The 25,070-nt window shown below is 37.6% G+C and overlaps 1 pseudogene; it reads right to left on the reverse strand.

The window, feature by feature from the left end:
* Positions 1-22,660: 22,660 nt before the first annotated feature.
* On the reverse strand, positions 22,661-24,188 carry LOC114638396 (annotated as a pseudogene).
* Positions 24,189-25,070: the final 882 nt, after the last annotated feature.

Below are 25,070 nucleotides of genomic sequence, written 5' to 3' on the forward strand. Positions count from 1 at the left end.
AGAAATCTGAATAAAAATATATAAGAGCTAACATCTTATAAAACAAATGGACCTAAGAGATATTTACAGACCATTTTACTCACACACACACACACACACACAAATACACAAACACAAACACAAACACAAATACTGTCTTCTCAGCATGTCATGGAACTTTCTCCAAAAACAGCACATACTGGGACACAAAACACGTTTCAAAAGATGAAAGAAAATTGAAACAACTCCTTGCCTCCTATCAGACAACCAGAGATTAAACCTGGATATCAACAACAACAGAAACAACAGAAATCTTATAAACTCATGGAAACTGAAATCTCTCTACTAAATGAAAAATTGATCAAGATAGAAATAAAATAAATAAATATAAAACTTTCTAGAGTTCAATGAAAATGAATACACAGTATACTCAAACTTATGGGGCATAATGAAAAACAGTGCTAAGAGGCAAGTTCATAACACTAAGTGTCTAAATGGAATAATTGGAAAGAACTACCTACTAGCAAATAAACAGCATATCTGAAAGCTATAGAACAAAAACACAAGAAATAATGACACCCTAAAAGAGTATATGGAAAGAAATAATCAAAATTCGTGCTGAAATCAATAAAATAGAATTAAAACAAAACAAATAAAATAAAAGAACAAAACAAAACAAAACAAAATAATGCTGAGAATAAATAAAACAAAGAGTTGATTCCCTGAGAAAATCAATATGATTGACAAACCTTCATTCAAATTAATTAAAATGTGATGTCAGAAAATGCCAATTATCAATATTGGAAATAAAAGACACTGAAGGGAATCCAGAAAATCATAGAACATACCTTTAAAGCCTGTCCTGATATTCCCCAACACCGGAACCCTTAGGCCCAAGGGCTGCTACTCCCACTTATGTCCAACAACGCGATCCTCTGCTACATATGCAGCCAAAGCCAAGGGTCCTTCCGCGTGTACACTTTGGTTGGTTGTCCAGACCCCAGGAGCGCCGAGGGTCTGTCCAGTTGATACCATTGCTCCCCCATAGGGCTGCAAACCCCCTTAGCCCCTTCATTACCTTCTCCAATTTCTCCATCTGGGACTCTGAACTCAGTCCAAAGTTTGGTTGCAAGCAATTGCCTCTATATTTGTCAGGCTGTGGCAGAGCTTCTCAGAAGACAGGTAAATCAAGCTCCTATCAGCAAGCACTTCCCAGCATTCACAATAGCATCCAGGTTTGGAGACTGTATATGAGACGGATTCTTAGGTGGGATAGTCTCTGGACGGCCTTTCCTTCTGTCACTGCACAACAATTTATCTCTATATTTCCTCCTGTGAGTATTTTATTCCCCCTTCTCAGAAGCACTGAAGCATCCATACTTTAGTCTTCCTTCTTCTTGAGATTTATATGGTCTGCGAATTGTATCTTGGGTATTCTGAGATTTGGGTTAATATACATTTATCAGTGAGTACATGCCATATGTGTTCTTTTGTGACAGGATTACCTCACTCAGGATGATATTTTCTAGTTCCATCCATTTGCCTAAGAATTCATGAATTCATTGTTTTCAATAGCTGAGTAGTATTCCATTGTGTAAATATACCACATTTCTGTATCCATTCCTGTTGAAGGACATCTAGGTTCTTTCCAGCTTCTGGCTATTATAAATAAGGCTGCTATAAACATAGCAGAGCATGTGTCTTTGTTATATATTCTAGCATCTTTTGGGGATATTCCCAGGAGTGGTATAGCTGGTAGTACTATGTCCAGTTTTCTGACGAAGTGCCAGACTGATTTCCAGAGTGGTTGTACCAGGTTGCAATCACACCAGCAATGAAAGATTGTTTCTCTCTCTCTCCTCTCTCCTCTCTCCTCCCTCTCTCTCTCTCTCTCTCTCTCTCTCTCTCTCTCTCTCTCTCTCTCTCTCTCTCTCTCTCTCCCTTTCTCTCCCTTTTTCTTTCTCTCTGAATCCTCACCAGCATCTGCTGTACCCAAATTTTTTACCTTAGTCCTTACCAGTGTGAGGTAGAATCTAAGGGTCCTTTTGATTTGCATTTCCATGATGATTAATGATATTAAACATGTCGTTAGTTGCTGTTCTGCAATTTGTGTTTCTCAGTTGAGAATACTCTGTTTAGCTCTGTTCCCCATTTCTAAATTTTGTTATTTGGTTCTCTGGAGTCTATCTTCTTGAGTTCTTTGTATATATTGGATATTAGCCTTCTATCAGATGTAAGATTGGTAAAGATCTTTTCCCAATCTGTTGGTTGCCATTTTGTCCTATTGACAGTGTCCTTTGCCTTACAGAAGCTTTGCAAATTTCTGAGGTTCCATTTGTGGAATCTTGATCTTAGAACATAAGCCATTGGTGTTCTGTTCAGGAAATTGTCCCCAGTGTCCATGTGTTTGAGGCTTTTCACCACTTTCTCTTCTGTTATATTCAGTATATCTGGTTTTATGTGGAGTTCCTCGACCCACTTGGACTTCATTTTTATACAGGGAGGTAAGAATGGATCAATCTGCATTCTGCTACATGTTGACCTCCAGTTAAATCAGCATCATTTCTTGAAAATGCTGTCTTTTTTCCATTGGATGGTTTTAGATACTTTGTGAAAGAGCAAGTGATCATAGGTGTGTGGGTTCATTTCTGAGTCTTCAGTTCAGTTCCATTCATCTACCTGCCTGTCACTGTACCAATACCATGCTTATTTTTTTTTTTATCACTATTGCTCTGTAGTACAGCTTGGGGTCAGGAATGGTGAGTCCTCCAAGAGTTCTTTTATTGTTGAGAATAATGTTCACTTTCCTGGGTATTTTGTAATTGCAAATCAATTTGAGAATTGCTATGTCTAACTCTGTGAAGAACTGAGTTGGAATTTTAATGGGGATTGCATTGAATCTGTAGATTGATTTCAGCAAGATGGCCATTTTTACTATAGTAACCCTGCCAATCCACATACATTGGAGATCTTTCTAACTCCTGAGGTCTTCTTCAATTTCTTTGTTCAGAGACTTGAAGTTCTTATCGTACATATCTTTCCCTTGTTTGGATAGGGTCACATCAAGATATTTTATATTGTTTGTGACTATTGAGAAACATCTTTTCTCTAATTTCTTTCTTAACCCATTTATCTTCTGAGTTTAGGAAGGTTACTGATTTGTTTGAGTTCATTTTGCTTGAGTTCATTTGCTTAAGTTCATTCAGCCATTTTGCTGAAGTTGTTTTTCATGTCTAAGAGTTCTCTAGTTGAAGTTTCGGGGTCACTTAAATATACTAACATATCAACTAAAGATAGGGATATTTTGATTTCTTGCTTTCCAATTTGTATGCATTTGACCTCCTTTGTTGTTTAGTTGCTCTAGCTAGAAATTCAATTGTCATATTGAATAGATAGGGAATGAGTGTGAAGCCTTGTCTAGTCCCTGATTTTTGTAAGATTGCTTCAAATTTCTCTCCAATTAGTTTGATGTTGGCTACTGGTTTGCTGTATATTGCTTTTACTATGTTTAGGCATGACCCTTGAATTCCAGAACTTTCTAAGATATTTAATATGAAAGGGTGTTGAATTTCGTCAAATGCTTTTTCTGCATCTAATGAAATGATCATGTGGTTTTATTCTTTGAGTTTTTTAATGTAGTGGATTACATTAAGGGATTTTCTTATATTGAACCATCTTTGCATCTCTGAAGGGTATGAACCCTACTTCATCCTGGTGAATGATTGTTTTGATATATTCTTGCATTCTGTTTGTGAGAATTTTATTGTGTATTTATGCATCTATGTTCATAAGGGAAATTGGTCTGAAGTTCACTTTTTTTGTTGGGTCTTTGTGACATTTAGTATCAGCCTAACAGTGGCTTTATAGAACAAACCACAGTGTACTGTTCCTTCTGTATCTATTTTGTGGAATAGATTTTTGAGAATTGGTATTAGGTCTTCTTTGAATGTCTGATAGAATTCAACACTAAACCCATCTGGTCCTGGGCTTTTTTTATTGTTGTTGTTGGGAGATTTTTAATGACTGCTTCTTTATATTTAGGGTTTATTGGACTGTTTAGATGATTTATCTGATCCTGGTTTAACTTCGGTGTTTGATATCTGTCAAGAAAATTGTCCATTTTATCTAGATTTTCAAGTTTTGTTGAGTATAGGCTTTTGTAGAAGGATCTGATGATTTTTTTGAATTTCCTTAGTTTCTGTTATGTCTCCCATTTCATTTCTGATTTTGTTAATTTGGATGAGTCTCTACCCTCTAGGTATTCTTGCTAATGGTTATCTATCCTGTTGATTTTCATAAAGAACCAGATCCTGGTTTTGTTGATTCTTTGTATAAATCTTATTGTTTCTATTTGGTTGATTTCAGCCCTCAGTTTGATTATTTCCTGCCTTCTCCTTCTCTTGGGTGTATTTGCTTGTTTTTCTTCTAGAGCTTTTTGGTGTGCTGTTAAACGGCAGCACTAAGAGCTATGAGTTTTCCTCTTACCACTGCTTTCATTGTGTCCCATATGTTTGGGTATGAAGAGCCTTCATTTTCATTAAATTCTAAAAAGCCTTTAATTTCTTTCTTTAGTTCTTCCTTGATCAAGTTATCATTGAGTAGGATGTTGTTCAGCTTCCATATATATGTGAGCTTTCTGTTGACTTTGCTGTTATTGAAGACCAGTCTTAGTCTACTATGATCCTATAGGATGCAAGGGATCATTTCCATCTTCTTGTATCTGTTGAGTCCTATTTTGTGACCAATTATTGAATAAGTTACCATGAAGTTCTGAGAAAAGGATATATTCTTTTGTTTTAAGACAAAATGTTCTATAGATATCTGTTAAATCCATTTGGTTCATAACTTCTGTTAGTTTCATTGTATCTCTGTTTAGTTTCTGTTTCCATGATCTGTCCATTGCTAAGAATGGGGTGTTGAAGTCTCCCACTATTATTGTGTGAGGTGCAATGTGTGCTTTGAGCTTTAATAAAGTTTCTTTTATGAATGTAGGTGCCCTTGCATTTGGAGTACAGATGGTCAGGAGTGAGAGTTCATCTTGGTACCTTTTAACTTTGATGAATATGAAGTGACCTTCTTTACTGTTTTGTTAACTTTTTGTTGAAAGCCAATTTTATTTGATATCAGAATGGCTGTTCCAGATTATTTTTTGGGACCATTTGCTTGAAAAATTGTTTTCCAACCTTTTATGACAATGTAATGTCTGTCTTTGTCACTGAGGTGTGTTTCCTGTATGCAGCAAAATGCTGGGTTCTGTTTATGTATCCAGTCATTTAGTGTATGTCTTTTTACTGGGGAATTGAGTCCATTGATGTTAAGAGATATTTTCCTGTTTTAGTTTCCCTCCTTGTGTTGGAGGTTTCCATTTATTATCCTTTGTAGGGCTGGATTTATGGAAAGATATTATATAAATTTGGTTTTGTCAAGGAATATTTTGGTTTCTGCATCTATGGTAATTTAGAGTTTTGCTGGGTATAGTAACCTGGGCTGGCATTTGTTTTCTTTTAGGGTCTGTATGACATCTGCCTAGGATCTTCTGGTTTTTAGAGTCTCTGATGAAAAGTCTGGTATAATTCTGATAGGTCTGCCTTTATATGTTGTTACTTGACAATTTCCCTTACTGGTTTTAATATTCTTTCTTTGTTTTATATACTTGGTGTTTTGATTACTATGTGACAGGAGCAATTGCTTTTCTTGTCCACTCTATTTGGAATTCTGTAGGATTCTTGCATGTTCATGAGCATCACTTTCATTACGTTAGGGAAATTTTCTTCTATAATTTTGCCGAAGATATTTACTGGCCCTTTAAATTGGGAATATTTGCTCTCTTCTATACCTATTATCCTTAAGTTTTGTTTTCTCACTGTGTCCTGGAGTTACTTGATTTGGGGGTTAAGAGAGTTTTGTATTTTGTATTTTCTTTGCCCGTTATGTCATTGTTTTCTATAGTATCTTCTGCACCTGAGATTCTCTCTTCTATCTCTTGTATTTTGTTGGTGATGCTTGCTTCTGTGACTCCTGACCACTTTCCTTGCTTTTCTATCTCTAGAGTTGTCTCCTTTTGTGATATCATTATTGTTTCTATTTCCATGTTTTAGATCCTGGATGGTTTTGTTCAATTCTTTCACCTGTTTTCTTGTCTTTATTCTTTAAGGGATTTTTGTGTTTCCTCTTTAAGGGCTTCTACCTATTTAGCTGTATTCTCCTGTATTTCTTTAAGGGAGTTATGTCCTACTTAAAGTCCTATATTATCATCATGAGATGTGATTTTTAAACCAGAGTCTTGCTTTTCTGGTGTGTTGGGGTATTAGGGCTTGCTGTGGTGAGAGAAATGAGTTCTGATGATGCCAAGTAGCCTTGGCTTCTATTGTTTTTGTTGGTGTCCTTGCCTCTACCCATCTGGATATCTCTGGTGTTAGCTGGTCATCCTGTCTCTGCCTGTGACTTATCCCTCCTGTAAGCCTGTGTGTCACTACTCCTGGGATACCAATTCTCTCTAGGAAGAATTTGGATGTGGAGAGCTGTGGCATAGGGTTAGTTCTAGGGCATAGTAAGAACCTAGAAGGATCCTTTCTCAGGTTCTTCCTTGGTTCCTGTGGCCTGATGACTCTGGGCTGATCCATTTTGGGCCATTAATTTGAGAAGAAGTGGTGGTCTTATTTGTGCTCACAGGTGTATTGGCACTCCTGGGAAACCAGCTCTCTTCCAGGGGTATTTGGGTATGGAGACCTGTAGCACAGGATCAGATCCACTCAGGGTGCAGTCATAAACAGGCAGTACTTGAGGTCTTACCTAGAGCAATAAGACAACTGATGGGGAGCAAGTGTATAGAAATAAGTGTATAGAAAAAATCAGAGAGAGAAAGAGACAGATGAATGCTGGTGAAAGAATTGGTTTTCAGGCTCTCCAAGGCTGTCAACCCTACTGCCTCCCATCTTGGGACCGTTATTTGGGTTCTTTTTGCTTATTTCTGCCAGTGCCTGGGCCTCAAATAGGCTGACTAACCTATTCAGTAGGTTAGGCAAATAGGCAAAACCTATTCAGTAACATAATCATAAGTTAGCTATGGAGGACCACGAGACTCAAGATGAGGTTGTTGCTTTATACAGGATGCTCCCCAAACCCATCTCCACCCAACCTAAAAGAGGGGACTTCCGCCCCTAGACCAAGCAGAGAGGGGCCACCCAGAACCCCCTCTGACTGGCGATCTGAATTCTTGCTTAGGCTGCGAGGCTAAGCACTGCAAGGTAATATAAATAAAACTTAAAAATACTCCTCTGGGTTCCCTGAGGGACAAGCCTGAGTGCATAGGAGTTGATGTCAAAAGTATCCCCTCTCCAGGAAAAAGACATCAGGATGGATATTGACCTCATGCCTCACTGGACCATGACAGGGGGACCAGAACCGTTACAAGGTCCCCTTCAATTACTGGAGGTATGGCCTCTATCCCTGTCTTCTCAAGATTAGAATCGCCACAGCCCTTCTATACTTAGAGAAGGGAGGAGATGTCAGGGGCAGCCCTGTTTACACACTGAAGGCCTAAAGTCAGCCATAGGCCTAAAATCAGCAATAGGCCTGTCATACATGTATACTAACTCCAAGTCTTGCATCTCTATGAAGAAACATTGAAACAGATGGCTATAAGCTATTTTAAACAGGCAGCTTTTGTGGAAATTTACCAGCACGAGTAGTCACAGACCTTGTAAATAGGTAGCCTTGGCAGACAATAGGAACTTAGATAAGGACAAGTGAGTCATAAGCAGAGTCATAGTGACCTGTCCCCTGAACCTTCACCCAGCCAATACCCGGTTCTGAAAAATATCTGTATTCCCCCTGAACACCCACACTCTAGTGTCATCCCCTTCCCCACATCATGTCTTTCTATGTTTATATCCCCTGTGTGAATGAATTATGATTTGAGAAAAAATAAATAGATTATTTATAAAAAAAAGTCAAAGCATCTTTATTTGCAGATGTTATGGTAGTATACATAAGTGATCCTAAGTATTCCACTAAGAATACATACAACTGAAAAACATTTTCAGTAAATAAGGTGGGTACAAAATTAAGTCACAAAAATTAGTAGCCTTACAATATACAAATGATAAATTGTCTGAGAAAGAAATAATGGATACAATGTCTTTCACAACAGCCTCAAGTAATATAAACATCTTGAAGTAACTCTTACCATGCAGCTGGACTTGGTAACGTGTATGTATCATCCAGATGGTACTGGTTTTGAAGGTATGAAGTGTTCATGGAGAGCATCTGGGGCTCAGTATGGTGAGAGGCCATCTGACAACTGTTGCAGGTGCTGCCTCAGGTAAAGTTGGTAGACCAGGACTGAAGAGATCATGCAAAGGAGTTGTGGTTTAGGACCATGAAGAGAGCCTATGAGAGGCTATTGGTGAGGTATAATTGCATTGGAAGATCCCAGTGTATTGGAGATGCCAGTACCATAGGATGATCACCAAGAAAAATAGCAACATCAGAGTAGAGTCAACCGGAGTCTAGAGTTCTACAGAGGGCAGAGCTGGAGATGTGCCTCAAGTTTTTGGTGGAGCCAGAAGATCATGTGTGCATTCCAGACATTGAAACATGAAGCCATACCACTGAAGTTTCCTTGAAGACCCAAAGATGTTCAAGATGCCAGAGCCATGGGATATATGCTGAGGAAAGCTGCTAACAGGGAATGGAACTAGACCAGGGAAAGAATTCTGAAGACAAAAGTTCTAAATATAAAACAGACTACAGAGATTTGGCTTGTGAAATTTCAAAGGGAAGCAAAGACTTGCACAACAACTTGGCTAGGGCCCATTCCTGTGATATTTTGGGAAGGAATCTGGCTGCTATGTCCTCATGTTACAAGAACCTGAGTGGGGTGAGTTGGAAAGGTTGGTGAGGAGGAAAGTGAGGCGCATACAGGGTGAATTGTAGGTGTTAAAATTGTATATTGAATGAAAAAAATTAAAAGATGTAATAGAATAATTTGTATGATATAGGAAAATTTCAGGAAGCATAACAATAAGTCTATGGCATTGTTATTATTGACAACTCTTGTGCAGGTTAAAATAACAAAAACAGCATTATGAAACTTAATGTAACAGTCAAGGACATTCGCTAAAAATTAGAATGTAGTTTTTAACATTAGCACCAGTAAGGAGTTGCCTCCTGCTCTGTATTGGAATAATACAAAGGATGTTATAGGGGCAAGATACTATCTTTCTAAGCTCCCAAGTTAGACTAGAGTGCCTGTAGGGTTTTCTGCTTACAGATAGGAATTACGTGCAAAAGCCATCAGTGTATAGTACTGCCTTAGGAGTTATGAATTACGTAAAAGTGAAGTGGTAATAGATTTTTTTTTCCCTCGGTTGCTTCACAGAGCCACTGAGTCCAAGTAACTTGTGGAAATATAGTCTTTGTGTAAAAGTTCTAAGAGAGCAGGAGGCTCTGGGAAGCCATTGTATTAAGCTATAAGTTGAGACAATAAGGTGTTGGTGATGCCAGAATCATGAGATACCCACAAAGATGAGTCACATATGTGAAATGGAACTCATTCAATAGAAAGATGTATGCTGCAGATGGTGAAATTTGAACAGTGTCATCTAAACCCCTACAAGTTCCAGATATTAGACATAGAACTACAATATTTGTTGTTTGCCTTTCTCAGCTTGAGTCTTTCTTTGTTTCAGTATTTCCTCCCCGTGTCTTATTTTTCCACTTTGGAGTAAATACATAAATTCTGTGCCATTTTATGTTGGAAATATACAATTTGTTTTCTTCTCTTCTCTTTCTTTCTTTCCTTTCTTTCTTGTCTGTTTTTATTTGTATACATGCTTATAGTTGAGCAACTGCCTTAAGTTTCAGAAGAAAATGTGGACATTGACTTTGAAACAATGTTGAAAATGTTAGACTGTAGTGCTTGGTAACTTAAATTTAACACATTTTATATTAAGATATGACCATAAGCCTATGAGGGCTATGGAGTAGAATACAATAGTTTGTTTTGTTTGTTTGTTTTCTTTTTATTGGATATTTTATTTATTTACATTTCAGATGTCATCCCCTTTTCCCATTTCCCTTCCTTAGAACCCTCCTATTCTAGCCCCCTCCTCCTTTTTGCTTTTACACCAGTTTAATTATATGCAAGTATTAATGTCAGTTCTAGGTTGAGGGAATAGCAATACAATAGATGCAAATAGTCAAAGAACAAGCAAGACAATAAACACAAATAAAGAACAAGCAAGGCAATAAACAAAATTCTATGAACACTCACATGATCACTGTTTCTAAGGGCTTATCAAGATGATCCAAATATCTGAACCAACTTCTCTGTCCTAGCCCAAAGTCATTTTCATGTCTGAAGCCTACTTCCTTGTTCTAGCCTAAAATTTAGATTCCTGTCTAAAATTACTTTTTTGTTCTAGCCTGATATTTAGATTCCTACATGAAATTACTTTGTTCTTGCATAAGATTTAGATTCCTGACTGAAATTACATTTTTGTTCTAGCCTAATGTCATGTTCCTGCCTGAAGCCTACTTCCTTGTCCTTGGCTAATATCATATTCTTGACAAGTAGCCCATTTCTTTGTCCTTGGTCCATGTCAGATTCTTGCCAAGCAGCCCCAAAGGCTCTCTGCCTCTCCCCTTTTATATTTCATTAATAAGACTGAGCCTATCTTAGGTTGTTCTGACAAGAATGTCTTCCTTACCTGTCATGAAATACAGTGGTTTGAATGAAAAATGACTTTCTTACATTCAGGTAGTATTCAAACCCTTAGCCTCCAGTTGGTGGTGCTATTTGAGAAAGTTTAGGTAATAGACCCTTATTTGAGGAAGCACATCACTGGGGGTAGTCTCTGAGAACTTACAGACTCCCTTTACTTCTAATTCCCTCTTCAGGTTTACATTAGACATACAAGCTAAGACCTTGCTGCTCCAACTATTATGGATTTTCCCTATGGTCCCATAGCCCAAATAAACTCTTCCATAAGTTACTTTTAGCCTTTGTATGGTATCACAGAAACAGAAAAAATGACTAACACAGGAATCAAAACTGCAATATCATCAAAATATTTGAGAATACAATATATGTATTCCTGTTCTATGTGGTGAAAAATGAATTTTTTTGTGGTAATCCTCTTTAGATTTATTTCACTCATTGAATCTTGGTCTCATGTTTTCAAATAAAGATAATTATGAAAAAAAGGACATAATCAGTGGAGTAAGTAATTTTCAGAAGCAATTCTGCTTGCTCAAGTACAGCTTTTGTGCAAGAACTAAGTGAGCAGAGATGGAAAGACTATTATGTGTTGTCAAATTTTGATTGGCCCAAAATTCATTCCTTCTTTCTTTTTCTTAAAAAAGTATTTCCACTTTTTATGCAGTGTATTTTGATTATATTCCTTTTTCCTCCATCTCCTCCAAACACTTCCTACCTACCCATCCACTCAACTTTATATCCTCTCTTTTAAAAAGAAAAAAAAGAAAAACAACAAAAATGAAAAATCAAAACAGAGAAACTTAAAGGGAATCAATAACAACATCAATGCACACATACACAAACACACACACACACAACAACAACAACAACAAAATCATGGAGTCATTTTTTGTTAGTCAACTGCTCCTTAACATGGGACCTATTCTGAAATGTGGTTAAGATACCTAACGTCACTCCATCAGAGAAAACTAATTTTTTCATTCCTAGCAGATATAATTGCAAAGATCTTCTTAGCTGGAGTGCAAATTCGTGTTCACTTCCCCCTCTCAATTCTAGAACTTGGACCCATACACTTGTTGTGCATGCTGTTATAGTTTCTGTGAGTTCAGATATGTTTCTGTCCTATTGTGCATGGAAGTTCTGTTTCATTTGAGACATCCATTGCCTTTCTTAAAATCTTTCAGCCTCCACTTCCACAAAGATTCCTGAGTCTTGAGGGGAGGATTTTGAAAAAGACATCTCAACAAATGATGCTGGTCAAACCACTATAGGAACATAACAATAAAAAGACACCTAATGACATATCATAATGCCTCATAGTTCACTACATTACTCAATCATCATCAGACAAGATTATTTTTGAAGTAGATAGCAAATATCGAAAAGATTCACAACTGAACAATATGCAGAATGAGAGACTTTAGATCACTTAGCTTAAAATAAGATGTCTAGACCTTTGGAAGCTTTCAGAGACTGAGCTATCAAAAATGAGCATACATGGGATGGACCAAGGCCCCTGGCACAAGTCTAGCAGATGTTTAGCTCAGTCTCCATGTAGGCCCCTAGAAAATGTAGCAGAGGCTGTCCCTAAAGCTGTTGCATACCTGTGGATTCTCTTCCCCAACAGGCTTGCTTTGTCTGGCCTCAATGAAACAGCATTTACCTAACCCTGCAAAGATTTGATGTGCCGGGTTGGGAGGATACCCAGGATGACCTCACACTCTCTGAAGAGAAGGGGAAGGATTGAAGGGAGAGACACTCTAATGAGCAGACCGAGAAGGGGGCAGCAATTGGGATATAAATAGACAGATGACAGATAGATAGATAGATAGATAGATAGATAGATAGATAGATAGATAGAAGAAAATGGAGGCATTTTCTTAATTGACATTTTTTCCTCTCAGACAAATTTAGCTTGTAACAAACTGACATAAAACTCTCCAGCACTCTTGTAACATTTGTGCCAGTATTGCACCAATATATATTCTAGGCAAGCCTGTGTTGTAGGTTTCAGAGTTGGTAGCTAGGTAAGACTGATTACTTCTTTCCTTTGGTGGGATGTACCCTTTAGCACTATGAACACTACTCAGTAGGGTTACAGCTCTATTTGGGCATCAGTACAATTTTCTTCATGTTTTATGGCATAACTAAGTTGTGTGTTTAACAGTAATATCTTATCATAAATTATCACTCAGAATGGTGTAAGGCAGATACACGCCCCCCCCCAACACATACACAAAAGAAATATTTTATTTTAAAAGTAGATGTTAGCTTTTAAACTTTAAGTGTGTATGTTTCAATTCAAACAACAGAGGTTAGCTAGCTAGTGACCAGGTGGGAAGATTCAATGGAAAATGAAGTACAGTGTTATAAAGAAGTAGGGAAACTAGAATAGTGGGGTTAAAGGAGGAAGAGGCTAGAGAGTAAGGTAAAGGAGAGAGTATCCAGAGGAATAACTAAAACTGAAGGCTTTTTGAAAAGCAATATGGAAACCTACTAAGATTCCTAAAATTACCTATATGAAAGGAATTTAAATGGAGTCACCATGCAATATGGAAGTAAGTGCCCAAGTATGTCAACAAATAAATTCTTCCTTGGCAGGATTGGGTTATATCTTGTGGAGTTGTTGTCCAAAGGGATCTCATAATCCCCCAAATTACAGGCTATAGCGAAGGCTATTAGTTATTTTTTCCTTCTTTTTGGTCTCAGTTGGTTCAAGCTTGGAATTCACTTTATGCTCCCAGCCAGTAGTAACAAGCCAGTGTCATTCCTTTTTGGTGATATCAGAAACTGGGATGGGAGCACTTCATTTTCCCTTAGAAGCAAGCTTTTATAGCTACCCCACTCCTCCTTTTTGGAGAAAAGATTAGAAGAATTGATGAGTAGTGATCTAAGTGTGAATTCTAATTGTCAGCAATAAATCAATACTTTTATTTGCTTATGGAAGCACTGATAGGACAGTCTAAATACTGAATACCTATAATATCTCTGTTAGGTGACATAGGAAGAATTACATGGAGAAATATATCAGGAATTTTAAAATAGCTGCCACATAAGTATTTAAACAAGTTGTCCCATGCTGGTCATTAAATTCACTATCAGTCAGACCTTAAACTTGTGATTCTCCTGCCTCAGGATTCCATGTTATTGAAATAAAGACCTATGAAAAGAGACTAACTTTAGTAATTTTCTAAATTATATATTATATATATTGAATAATAGTTTTTTAGCTCAGAGTTTATTTTGTATATATCCTCTTCTTTTTCTTAATCCCTTTGTCAAAAATTTAATTTTTAAATTCTCTAAAAATGCTTTTTCCTTTTGTTTATTGTATGAATTAATCATTATTTCATTGACTATAAACATATCTTTTCATATTTTTAATTTTTATTTATGAAAGTAGAATTATACATTTCTCTAAATAAATTTGAAGGTATAAAATATATGTGTAGTTGCATTCTTTGCATTGTAATATGTAAATTTTTGATTGCCACTCATTTCTAAAAGTTTCTGAAGTAATTTTATACTTTCATTTTTATTCAAAAATTACTTTAGGGCAGGGTAATGGTGACGCACTCTTAATTCCAGCACCTGGGAGGCAGAAGCAAGCAGATCTCTAAGTCTGAGGCCAACTGGTCTACAAAGTAAATTACAGAACAGTCAGGATTACACATTGAAACACTGTCTCAATAGATAAATAAATAAATAGATAAATAAATAAATAACCAGAAACCCAAGTCAAAAACTACTTTATAGTATGATTTTGAGATTATTTCAAATATTGTATGTTGAAATAAATTTGTTTTAATTTATATTGTTGCATTGTAATCAAGAAGTCAGATGTTATTATTAATCACTTCCTATTTATTAAAGGTTTCTTTATGACTTAAATTTTGCTTTATCATTTTTAAAATGCTTTCAGTATATCTATTAAGTTCTACCCAGTCCTAAAATATACTATTATTGCACAAATACCTGTGTGTAATTGTTTGTTATCCTTTGTTTATATTCACATATTGAAAATGCCAATAGATTTGTTAATTTCATCAATTATTCATTAGTTTCTATTTTTTTCGATATTGGTTGCCATATTTTGAGAATAATAGTTAAGTACAGACAGAATTATGATTATACATATTCTTATTTTTTATTTTATCATTGTACACTTTTGTATTTTAACTGTTATGACATGAGACTATTATTTTGGCTATAATTGAAATTATACTTGTTCAAATTTTATTAACATATAGTATTTTCTACTTTAATAATTTAACTTTTCTAAGACATTAAACATTGCATCTATTTTATAGGATTTTATACATTTTATTATGTGTATTTATTTGTGAATATGTGTTCATGACTACAGGTCCTTACAGGGGCAACACTAGGCTCTTTGTAACCATATTTCTAAGTCTATGGAATAGGAAATAGTAATAAAGTTAAATTCACTGTTTTCCAAAATTCTTGATTCTAAGATAATTTTCAGTGTCCCTTTGAGTACTTTTTTCTTTAATTTTTAAAAATATTTTTTCAATGTGTCTAGGTACAAACATGTATGTGTCTGTGGGTATGTATGGAGGCCAAAGACAATGAATCCCCCTACTGCTGGAATTATTGGGTTTGCAAATACCTGACATGAGTGCTGGAACTGAATTCCAGTTCTCTCCAAAAAGAGTACCTACTTTCAACTACTTAGTTATTTCTACAGCACCATTTTTAAGTGTTTTTAAAAATTAAAATAAACCTTTTACTTTATCATGATGGCTGATCTTTCACCAGCATGTGAACTGAAAATAATTAACTTCAATTGTTAAAAATTAGCAAATACAATTTAATACAGGTTTTAAATTGAAGCATGTAAGTGACTCATGAGTCAACTAAGTACATAAGTATTTGAAATATAGTAATAATTGTCTTAAAGAAACCATTACATGTCTTTTAAAATAGAGAATGTATAGGAATACAGCAAAACTACAATCAAAATACAGTATGGTAAAATTATTAATTTTATTGATTTTAGACATAAAGCTTACTAATGAAAAATAATCAGTAGGGACAGAAGGTTTAGGGAACTCTATATTTTACTCATTACCTTCTGTCAATGTAAAACTAAATTATAATCAGTAATTGACTAGAGTATTATAAATATCTTCCATTAAAATTGAAACTACAGTTAACTCAAAAATAATTATCTTTCTCTTTTTTGTTGTTGTTTGCTTAAAAACAAATCAAATAAAATAATTTAATAGCTTTTCATTGATGTTGACTTGCAAGATTCTGCCTTAGAAATGGATTAATAGTACAGAAATGGAATGCTATTTTTCTTGAGTATGTGCAGACTAATGAATACATGTAAATCTATAAACATAATCTCCTAATTGTACTAAACTATTCTGAGAATGTTTATCAGTAAAATGTAAAAGTCATGAAAATTACTTTTTAATTATTTACAAATGTAGGTAGTAGTCTTACACAGAATCAATCAGTATTATTTATTATTTCACCATTTATCATGTCTTAAGTAAAACTCTAGAATATGGGTCTATCTTTCCCTCATGGGTCCCTTGGCCGATGTAGTGAAGGGAGAAGCAGCAAGCAGGGTTCACTTGATTTAATTGAAATTTTGCTGTATTAAATTGTATTTGCCACCTTTTAAAAACTGAAGTTAATTAGTTTCAATTCACATGCTGGTGAAAGATCAATCAACATGATAAAGTAAAAGGTTATTTTAGTTTTAAAAATATTTAAAATGATGCCGTAAAGATGACTCAGCAGTTTGGTCTTGAGTATGGCAGAAAGAATAACAGAATATGGGTACTGTCAATCTGGCAGAGGGCACTGGCCTTAAGGCCTCTGAAGTTGGTGCCCAGTTGTTGGATAATAGGAGAATGGATTATAGACACATGGGAGGAGCAAGTTTTGAGAATGTGTTTAAGATGTTTTATGGGGTATTGGGAAATTTAAGTTGTAATTTTCTCAGGTTGATATGGGCTAGTTGATGGAGTTTTTAGCAGTGATGTGTTACATAGTAAAAGCCCCAGTTGTCACAATATTATTGTGGTCTTGAGAGCTATGAGTGTGACAGTATATAGCTGAAAAAAACTGGGACATATTCTTGCTTGAATTTTTTCTGAAAATTTTATTAACGGGGAGGAAAAGAATCACCATAAAGTTTGACATTGAAGTGGATTAGCCAGGGGAGTAGGTTAACTGCATAAAAGGTATCTGAATATTCATTAAATTGTTCTTTTAGGTATGCTAGGACTAAGAATATGGAATACAGTTCTTTAAATTAGAGAAATTTATCTGTGTCTCCTTAATATACCAAGTAGGCATCTACCTGTCAAATTCCCATCTGTAAAAGATGTGTGGGCCTATGGGGATCCAAAAAAATGGAGAGGGAGCCATCTAAAGGCTAATATAGTCCCCAGCAGTCTATCCATGGGATAGTGGTTATCTATCTCTCCTAGGAAGCGTATGAGGCTGTTAGAAAAAGTGATGTGGTTTCTCAGAAGCCATTGAATGTCTAGGAAGGGTAAAGGTAAAATAATAACATCTTGTTCTTAACCTATAACTTATAGGATATATTTTTCCCTGTCTTTAGCAGGGTGGATAAAGCGTTGACCTCAATTAATAGCAGAGGTACTCACATATTAGTGTATAGAGCAATTCTAGAATTCCCTGGGGTTGATATAATCTCTAGCTACTGTGGGGAGGAGTTAAATATAAGGTTCCGGATTGGTTGTTGTGGATCATAGCAAGCTTTGGAGGTATTTTTAATGTGGTTGTTAATAGAACACAGGCCTCCTTGGCTCCTGTTGTCAGGGAGTAAGGAGAGGGAGGGGTCTTTGTCTCCCGTAAGTAAGTCAAATAGAGGTTGTAATGGGCTGGTTGGTATGGTGAACAAATGTCTAAGCCAATTGATATTGCCTAAAATGCTTTGAAGGGTATTTAGGCTTAATGGTTTGGAAAGCCAATGACAGGTTTAGTTTACCAGACTACGATTACAGTAATTTCTGTCCCTAGGAACATGATTGGATCTTATTTCTGCAATTGTAAAGCCTCTTTCTGTCAGTGCTCTTATGGTTTGTTGTTTAAGATGCTTTAATGCTTGTTTTCATCTTGTCTTTTGTATTGTTATATGAACAGGGCATCCATGTAATGGTATATATGGAGACCTGATTTAACAAGGGGTTTTAATGCATCAGCTACAGGAACTTGGTAAATGGTAGGGCTACTATTCATGCCTTGAATGAGTACTCTCCATTCATATCTATGAGCTGGCCTTGAATTATTGATTTTGGGTATTGAGAAAGTGAAGTTCTTGCAGTCTTGTTCATGAAGTGGTATTGAAATGAAGCAATCTCAAAGGTCTAAGAGTAATGAGAAGTATTTACAAGTATGACAGAGGCAAGGGAGGCCATGTTGAGATGAACCCCAAATCCTCATGGTTTTATTAAATGCTAATAGATACTGAAAGATACTCCAGTTCCTGACCTTTTTAATTAAAAAGAACTGGAGGATTCCAGCAGTTTCTAGAGGGATTAATGTGTCCCATTCCTAACTGGAGTTTAAATAATTGTAAAATTGTTCATTTCTCCCTGTATAATGGGCATTGCTCCACTGAGATGGAATCTTTCATGAGCAATTCTAGGTAGGAAGTAAGGTATTAAATGGAGTATTAATTAAATAGAGGCCTTTAGAATTGAGGGTTCTTTTGATCTTGATATTTTTGGTAACTTATTTGGAGGCATTTTCCTTTCTCCCTCTTCTCCACTAGCAAGAGCCACATTTAAATCTTTTAAAATATTTCTACCCAGTAAATTTGTGGCCTTGTCAGCCACCAGGGGTATAATGGTCCTGTTTGTTCCAACTGAGTCCTCCTATCGATAAATATCTTGTGTTATAAATGCTTGGGAGAGACAACCTAGCCCTTATCAGTTGAAGCCCTGGTAGGAAAGTCTAACATGGAGAAACCTCAGCTAGTTTTAGGAAGTTACCCATGCCTGTGTCTATTAATCATTAAAAACTTATTGTCAAATTTTTTGAAAATTTAGGGTGATATTTTTCCAGTATGGTGCTGACCCAGTGGACTTATTGGCTTTTGCCTCTTACAGGTGGGACTGTGAGTTGCCTTAGAAGGATTTTAAAGTTGGAAGAGGTTTTCTATTTTCATCATATTCATATTTGTAGTCCTTTCCTCAATGAAAGACCCCCTTAACTGTGGGAACACATGTATTTGACGTTTAGGGACAGTTAAGGCATTTTGGGGGGGGGGGAATTTCCTTTCAAAGAGTCCATTTGCCTTTGCCTTGCAGCTAAAATATTTCGACTCTTTCTTCAGAGGCTTGAAGTTATGGTTGTACAGAGTTTTTACTTGCTTGGTTAGAGTAACAAGATATAATATGAAGATGGAAAGATCTCCCATGCTCATAGATCAGCAGGATTGACATAGTAAAAATGGCCATCTACCAAAAGCATTCTACAGATTCAGTGCAATTCTCATAAAAATTCCAACTCCAATCTTCATGGAGATAGAACAATTCTCAAATTAATCATGAAAAACCAAAACCCAAGATAGCACAAACTACATTTTGGGAATCACCATCCCTGACCTCAAGCTGTGCTACAGAGCAATAGTGATAAAACAGCATGATATTGGTGCAGAGACAGACAGGTAGATCAATGGAATAGAATTCAAGACTAAGAAATAAACCCATAAGCTAAACTTTGATAAAGAAGCCAAAACCACTCAGTGGAAGAAAGACCTTATTTTTAACAAATGGTAATGGTTCAAGTGAAGGTCTGCATGTAAAAGAACGCAAAGTGATCCATTCTTATCTCTTTGTACAAAGGTCAAGTCCAAGTAGATCAAGGACCTCCACATAAAACAATATACACTGAATCTATTCAAAGAGAAAGTGGGAAAGAGCCTCTAATATGTCACCACAGGGGGAAATTTCCTAAACAGAACACAAATTGCTCAGACTCTAAGAACAAGTATTGACAAATGGGATCTCATAAAATTGAAACGCTCCTGTAAGGCAACGGATATTGTCAATAGGACAAAAAGACAACCTACAGATTAGGAAAAGATCTTTAACAACCCTACATCCAATAAAGGGCTAATATCCAGAATATACAAAAATAAATTAATAAATAAATAGATAAATAAACAAACTCTAGAATTTAAACTCCAGAGAAACAAATAATCCTATTTGAAAACGGGATACAGAGCTATACAAAGAGTTCTCAACTGAGGAATCTTTAATGACTGAGAAGCCCCTAAAGAAATGTTGAATATCCTTAGACATCTGTGTAATGCAAATCAAAATAACCCTGAGATTCTACCTCACATTAGTCAGAATGACTAAGATAAAAAACTCAGGTGAGAGCAGATGATAGAGAAGATGTTGAGAAAGAGAAACACTCCCCTATTGCTGGTGAGATTGCAAGCTGGGACAACCACCCTGGGGGCCATTTTGGTGGTTCCTCAGAAAACTGGAAATAGTTCTACCTGAGGACCCAGCTATACCACTTCTGAGCATACACCCAAAATATTCTCCAACATATAATAAGGATACATGCTCCACTATCTTCATAGTAGCCTTGATTATAAAAGCTAGAAGCTGGAAACAACCCAGATGTCCTTCAACAGAAGAATGGATACAGAAAATGTGGTACGTTTAAACAGTGGAGTACTTCTCAGTTATTAAAAACAATAATTTCTTGAAATTTACAGGCAGATGAATGGTACTAGAAAATATCATCCTGAGTGAGGTAACTGAGTCACAAAAAAACACATGGTATGAACTCACTGATAAATGGATATTAGGAGAAAAGCTTGAAATATCCATGATATAATTCACAGATCATCTGAAGCTCAAGAAGAAGGATGATCAAAGTGTAAATGTTTCTGTCCTACTTAGAAGAGGGGACAACAAAATCAAGGGAGGCAGAAGGAGAGATAGTCCTGGGAGGGAGAGAGAAGGGGGAGGGTAAAAAAGGGGGCTGGGATGGATCAGCTATGGGAGAAGGCAGGGGAGAAATGCAGAGGGTCAGGAAATTGTACAGAGGTGTATAGCAGTAGAGGATGGGGAAATGAGAGTAGCCACTAGAAAGTCTCAGATACAAGGGAAACAAGAGGTCCTCAGTTCCCAATAAAGATGGTATTAGCCAAAATATCCCCCAAAACAGAAATAGAACCTGTAGAGACAATATCCAGTGGAGAGGCACAGCCCCTGTTAAGGGATGGGGCCATGCACCCATCTCAAATATTTTAACCCAGAATTGTTCCTGTCTAAAGGAAATGCAGGGACAAAGAATGGAGCAGAGACTGAAGGAAAGGCTATCTAGAGATTCCCCACCTGGGGTCCCATCCCATCTCTAGATACCAAATCCTGACCCTATTGTTGATGTCAAGAAGCACTTGTTGATGGAAGCGTGATATAGCTGTCCCCTGAGAAAGTCTACCAGCACTTGACCAATACAGATGCAGATGCTCATAGCCAACCATCTGATTGAGCTTGAGAACACCAATGTAATAGTTACAGGAAGGAGTGAAGGAGCTTATTTCAATTGCAACCCCATAGGATGAACAACAATGTCAAGTAGTCAGACACCTCAGAGCTCCTAGGGATTAAACTACCAACCAAAGAGTACACATGGAGGGACCTATGGCTCCAACTGCATATATAGTAGAGGATTGCCTTATCTGGCATCAATGGGAGGGATGGTTCTTGGTTCTGTTGAATCTTGATGCTCTAGAGTAGCAGGATGCCTAGGGTGGTGAGGTGGGAGTGAGTGGGTGGGTGAGTAAGTCAGCACCCTCATCTAGGCAGGAGTAGGGTGGGATGGTGGGTTACAGAGGGGAAACTGGGAATGGGGACACATTTGAAATGTAAATAAAATAACCAATTATGAAAGAAAATATTTTGAAATCATCTCTGTTGTGGATGCTAAGCCCTGTGTAAGAGATGAGGTTTGGTATGAAGCAGTCTCAATGTCTTGGGTGACAATGATCCATTTTTTTTTATGACGTTCAATTTTTAGTTCCAAGTATGCCTGTCCTTGTTCTGGCGTCAACCCTTCCCAGATAGGACTGTTTGACTGCAGGACCTGTTATTTTTCTGTCTAAACTCTCTTGTGCCCTTAGTATAAAATCTGGAAGAGTATCAGTTGTTTTGTTGTTTTTTTTTTTTTCACGAACACACTTTATTTTATGATGTGCTAATTTCAAGAAAGTTTTAATGGGGCAGTTGTGGTGTGATACACCTGTAAGCCCAGCACAGGGGAGAGGGAGATGGGATGACCCTCCTACCCAAGACTAGCTGGTCTGGACTGTTCCTTAGGTCATCCCCCCTTAACTGCGTCTCTTCTCATATCCTCGTAGACAGTACATTAGAGATCACCAGGAAACATATTTCTATGGTCAACGCTCCCCTGGGTACTGTCCTTGTCCTACTGTGAGGTCCTGACTCTTTCTGTTCTCAATAGACCCTACATATAGGAGAGCCTACATGTAGTCAGTTACAATTGCCATGGTAAAGCTGGGAAGGCTAACGTGTAGAGACATTAAATAAGTTCCCCAAAGTCACATCAGCTGAGGGGGTGACCTACAATTAGAGACCAGTGTCATATCCAAAATACAACACAGAGCTGGACAAAACCCAGCCCTGATGAAAGTGAGATAACTGGGCAGGGGAACAATTTTCACCTCGATTCTCTCCACATCTAAGTCAACCCTAACACAAAGGGATCAAAAACTAAGCTTTCAACTACATCGTAATGAGAACAAACAGTGACAGGGCACTATTTGTGAACAGCCAAGATGCTGACACTGGCTTCGAGCCCTGTAGGGTTTGGGGCCATTTCCACCCGCTTCTAAGAATGGCCCCAGCTGGCCTTTGGGAATACTTTCCTCATCTGTGGGATCTGGTGGTGCCTGCTTGCTTGCACCTATGGATGAGGCATCCACGGACACCAGAATGCACCAAGTGGCCTCCTACTCAACTCTCTCAACTGGGTCTGAGCTGTGCTCTTATCAAGGAAGTCCATGGACTCCTCGCTTGCTCTGAAATGGCTGGATGAGGTCTTTTTCTCGGGGTCCTGCTCCACATTGGAGCCTGTGTGCACAAGAGAGTTCGTTCTGGTGGGGGAGCAAGGCATGTCGGACAGGGAGATCCTGCGGCCAGCGCCTGCACTCAGAAGAGGCTTGCTCAGAAGGATCTTGGGGATGCTGTCATATCAAGATTGAGCTTCACCTTCTCCTGTTTGTCTGTCTTGGCAGTGCCGGCACTGGGGTTGCTGGGATCAAGCAGCATTTGGTGTTGGCTATTGGGAGTGTAGGGTGTCCTGAATGGAGAGTAATTAAAACCCCAAACTTCCTCCATATGTTCTTCACATAAAGTTCCATCTCTTGCTTGGCACTGTTGAAGATACTTTTAGTCTTTTTCACACAAAAGGGTATTTCTTTAGACATGAGGTAGCAATTATTGACAGGAACTCAGGCTCTGTCATGTTGTCCAAAGAAACGGGCATCAACCTGCCCATCTTTGTCCCTCAGTGCTTTTGATGGCCAGAATGGAAACCCTTTCAGTTTTGCCCAGACCAAAGGGTATGGATTGCTACAGGGCTCACAGAACCAGTTGTCTCCTTTCTGGCAAGCTGCAAGATAACATTCTGGACACACTTCAATTTCATTCATCTCGTGCTCACAGATTTTGATGATGACTTTCGCTATTTGCATCAACTTGTGATTTCCCCCATTATAGATAGTGCAGTTGTGCAGGATCCACTTGGCATCAGCCAGGAAGGGTTCCATGCAGTCATATCTCTTCTTCTTTGCATTATTATCCAATGAACAAAGGTTCATGGGGTGGAAAATATATTCTGCATAGTCGGGGTGCTGCTCCAATGGAACGGGCTTCTGGAATGCATCCGTCCCTGCCTGCTTCATTTTCAGAATGGCAAACTTGAGAAGGTAGGACAGCTGTTCAATGGTCAGCATGGCCATGGCTTTGCTCTGCATCTCGATGCATTCTGCTACTGTAATCTTCTCACATTCAGGACAAAACCAGTCCCTCCCTGGTTCCAATGTCAGTCTCAGACATTTAGCGTGATAAACTTGGGGACAGAGCTCACAGCAAAGGACTTGTCCTTCCCGGTGACAAACCCAGCAATAGAAGTCATTCCGTACGTCCTGTGGTACATCAACAGAGTCTGTGGTGAGTGGCTGCTTCATATAGTAAAACGGACCATGTCTTAGCTCTGATTGTTACTTATTGCTACTGTTCAGTAAGCCGGGTTTCTTTTTCTTTTTAATTTGGCTTGTTGATGAGTCTTGAGGAGAATGGCCATTGGAGGAATGTGGGGGGCTGCGGAACTTCCGTTTTGGGGCCATTTTCTCTGTAGAGCCAGGATCTTTGGAGCGAGTAGAGATATCCATTCCCTTCGCCACCTCCTGCTCAATTTTTATTTCCTCTTCAGCCAAGACTTCCACATCATTCTTCATCATCAAAGGAGGTCAGGACAGGAACTCAAGCAGGGCAGGAACCTGGAGGCAAGAGCTGATGTGCAGACCACAGAGAGATGTTGTTTACTGGCTTACCTGCTCATGGTTTGCTCCTCAGTTGGTTTTTATTTCAGGAAAGTGTATGAAGGTGCCAAGTGAGCAAATATCCCTCTCTAGGGCTTATGGACAAGGGAGTTAAATGATTCAAGGTCTGGAGTGTAGACATTTTCAAAGTGGACCTTTTCAAAGTAACTCAAAGGGAGTAAAGTCTGCTGAATTCCCGAGAAGTTACCATACAGTGGGGACAGATGGATTTAGGAGGTTTAAGAACAGTTGGGTCATTTGGTAGACAATCTCCTTTCCAGTGTCCAATCTCTCTTTATTTAAAATATTTTGAATTAGTCTGCTTGGTGGCTGCAACATGGGGTCTTGAACTTTGTCATAGTTCCAATTTATTAATTTAGCAGGGGATATGGGGTTATTCTTGCTGTGGTCCTATTTGGTGACTGCCTAATGGACCAAATTTATTTCCAAAGTTTCAATAACAACCTCAGTACTAGAGAGACATATGTTTATTTACTTTACCTAGTCCTCTATTTATAAAATAGGAAGTCTTACTTAGAGGTGAATGTCATATGCAAGCAAGACAAAATATTGCCAGGAAGGGGTACCAAGATAGCAGGTAAGATATTGTCTTGATACCTGAGATTAATGGGAAAAATCCCTGTGGGTAGAAGATCTACATCCCTGGGACATAGTGGCTGAGGTGACTGGGGATAATTGTTCTAACCATCTCTAAACCACAAAGCTGCTCAATGGCTTCTTTTGGGAGATTTTACTTTGTTTTAGTTTAAG

Source organism: Grammomys surdaster, unplaced genomic scaffold (genome assembly GCF_004785775.1).
Source record: "Grammomys surdaster isolate TR1022 unplaced genomic scaffold, NIH_TR_1.0 125584, whole genome shotgun sequence".
NCBI classification, from domain to species: domain Eukaryota; kingdom Metazoa; phylum Chordata; class Mammalia; order Rodentia; family Muridae; genus Grammomys; species Grammomys surdaster.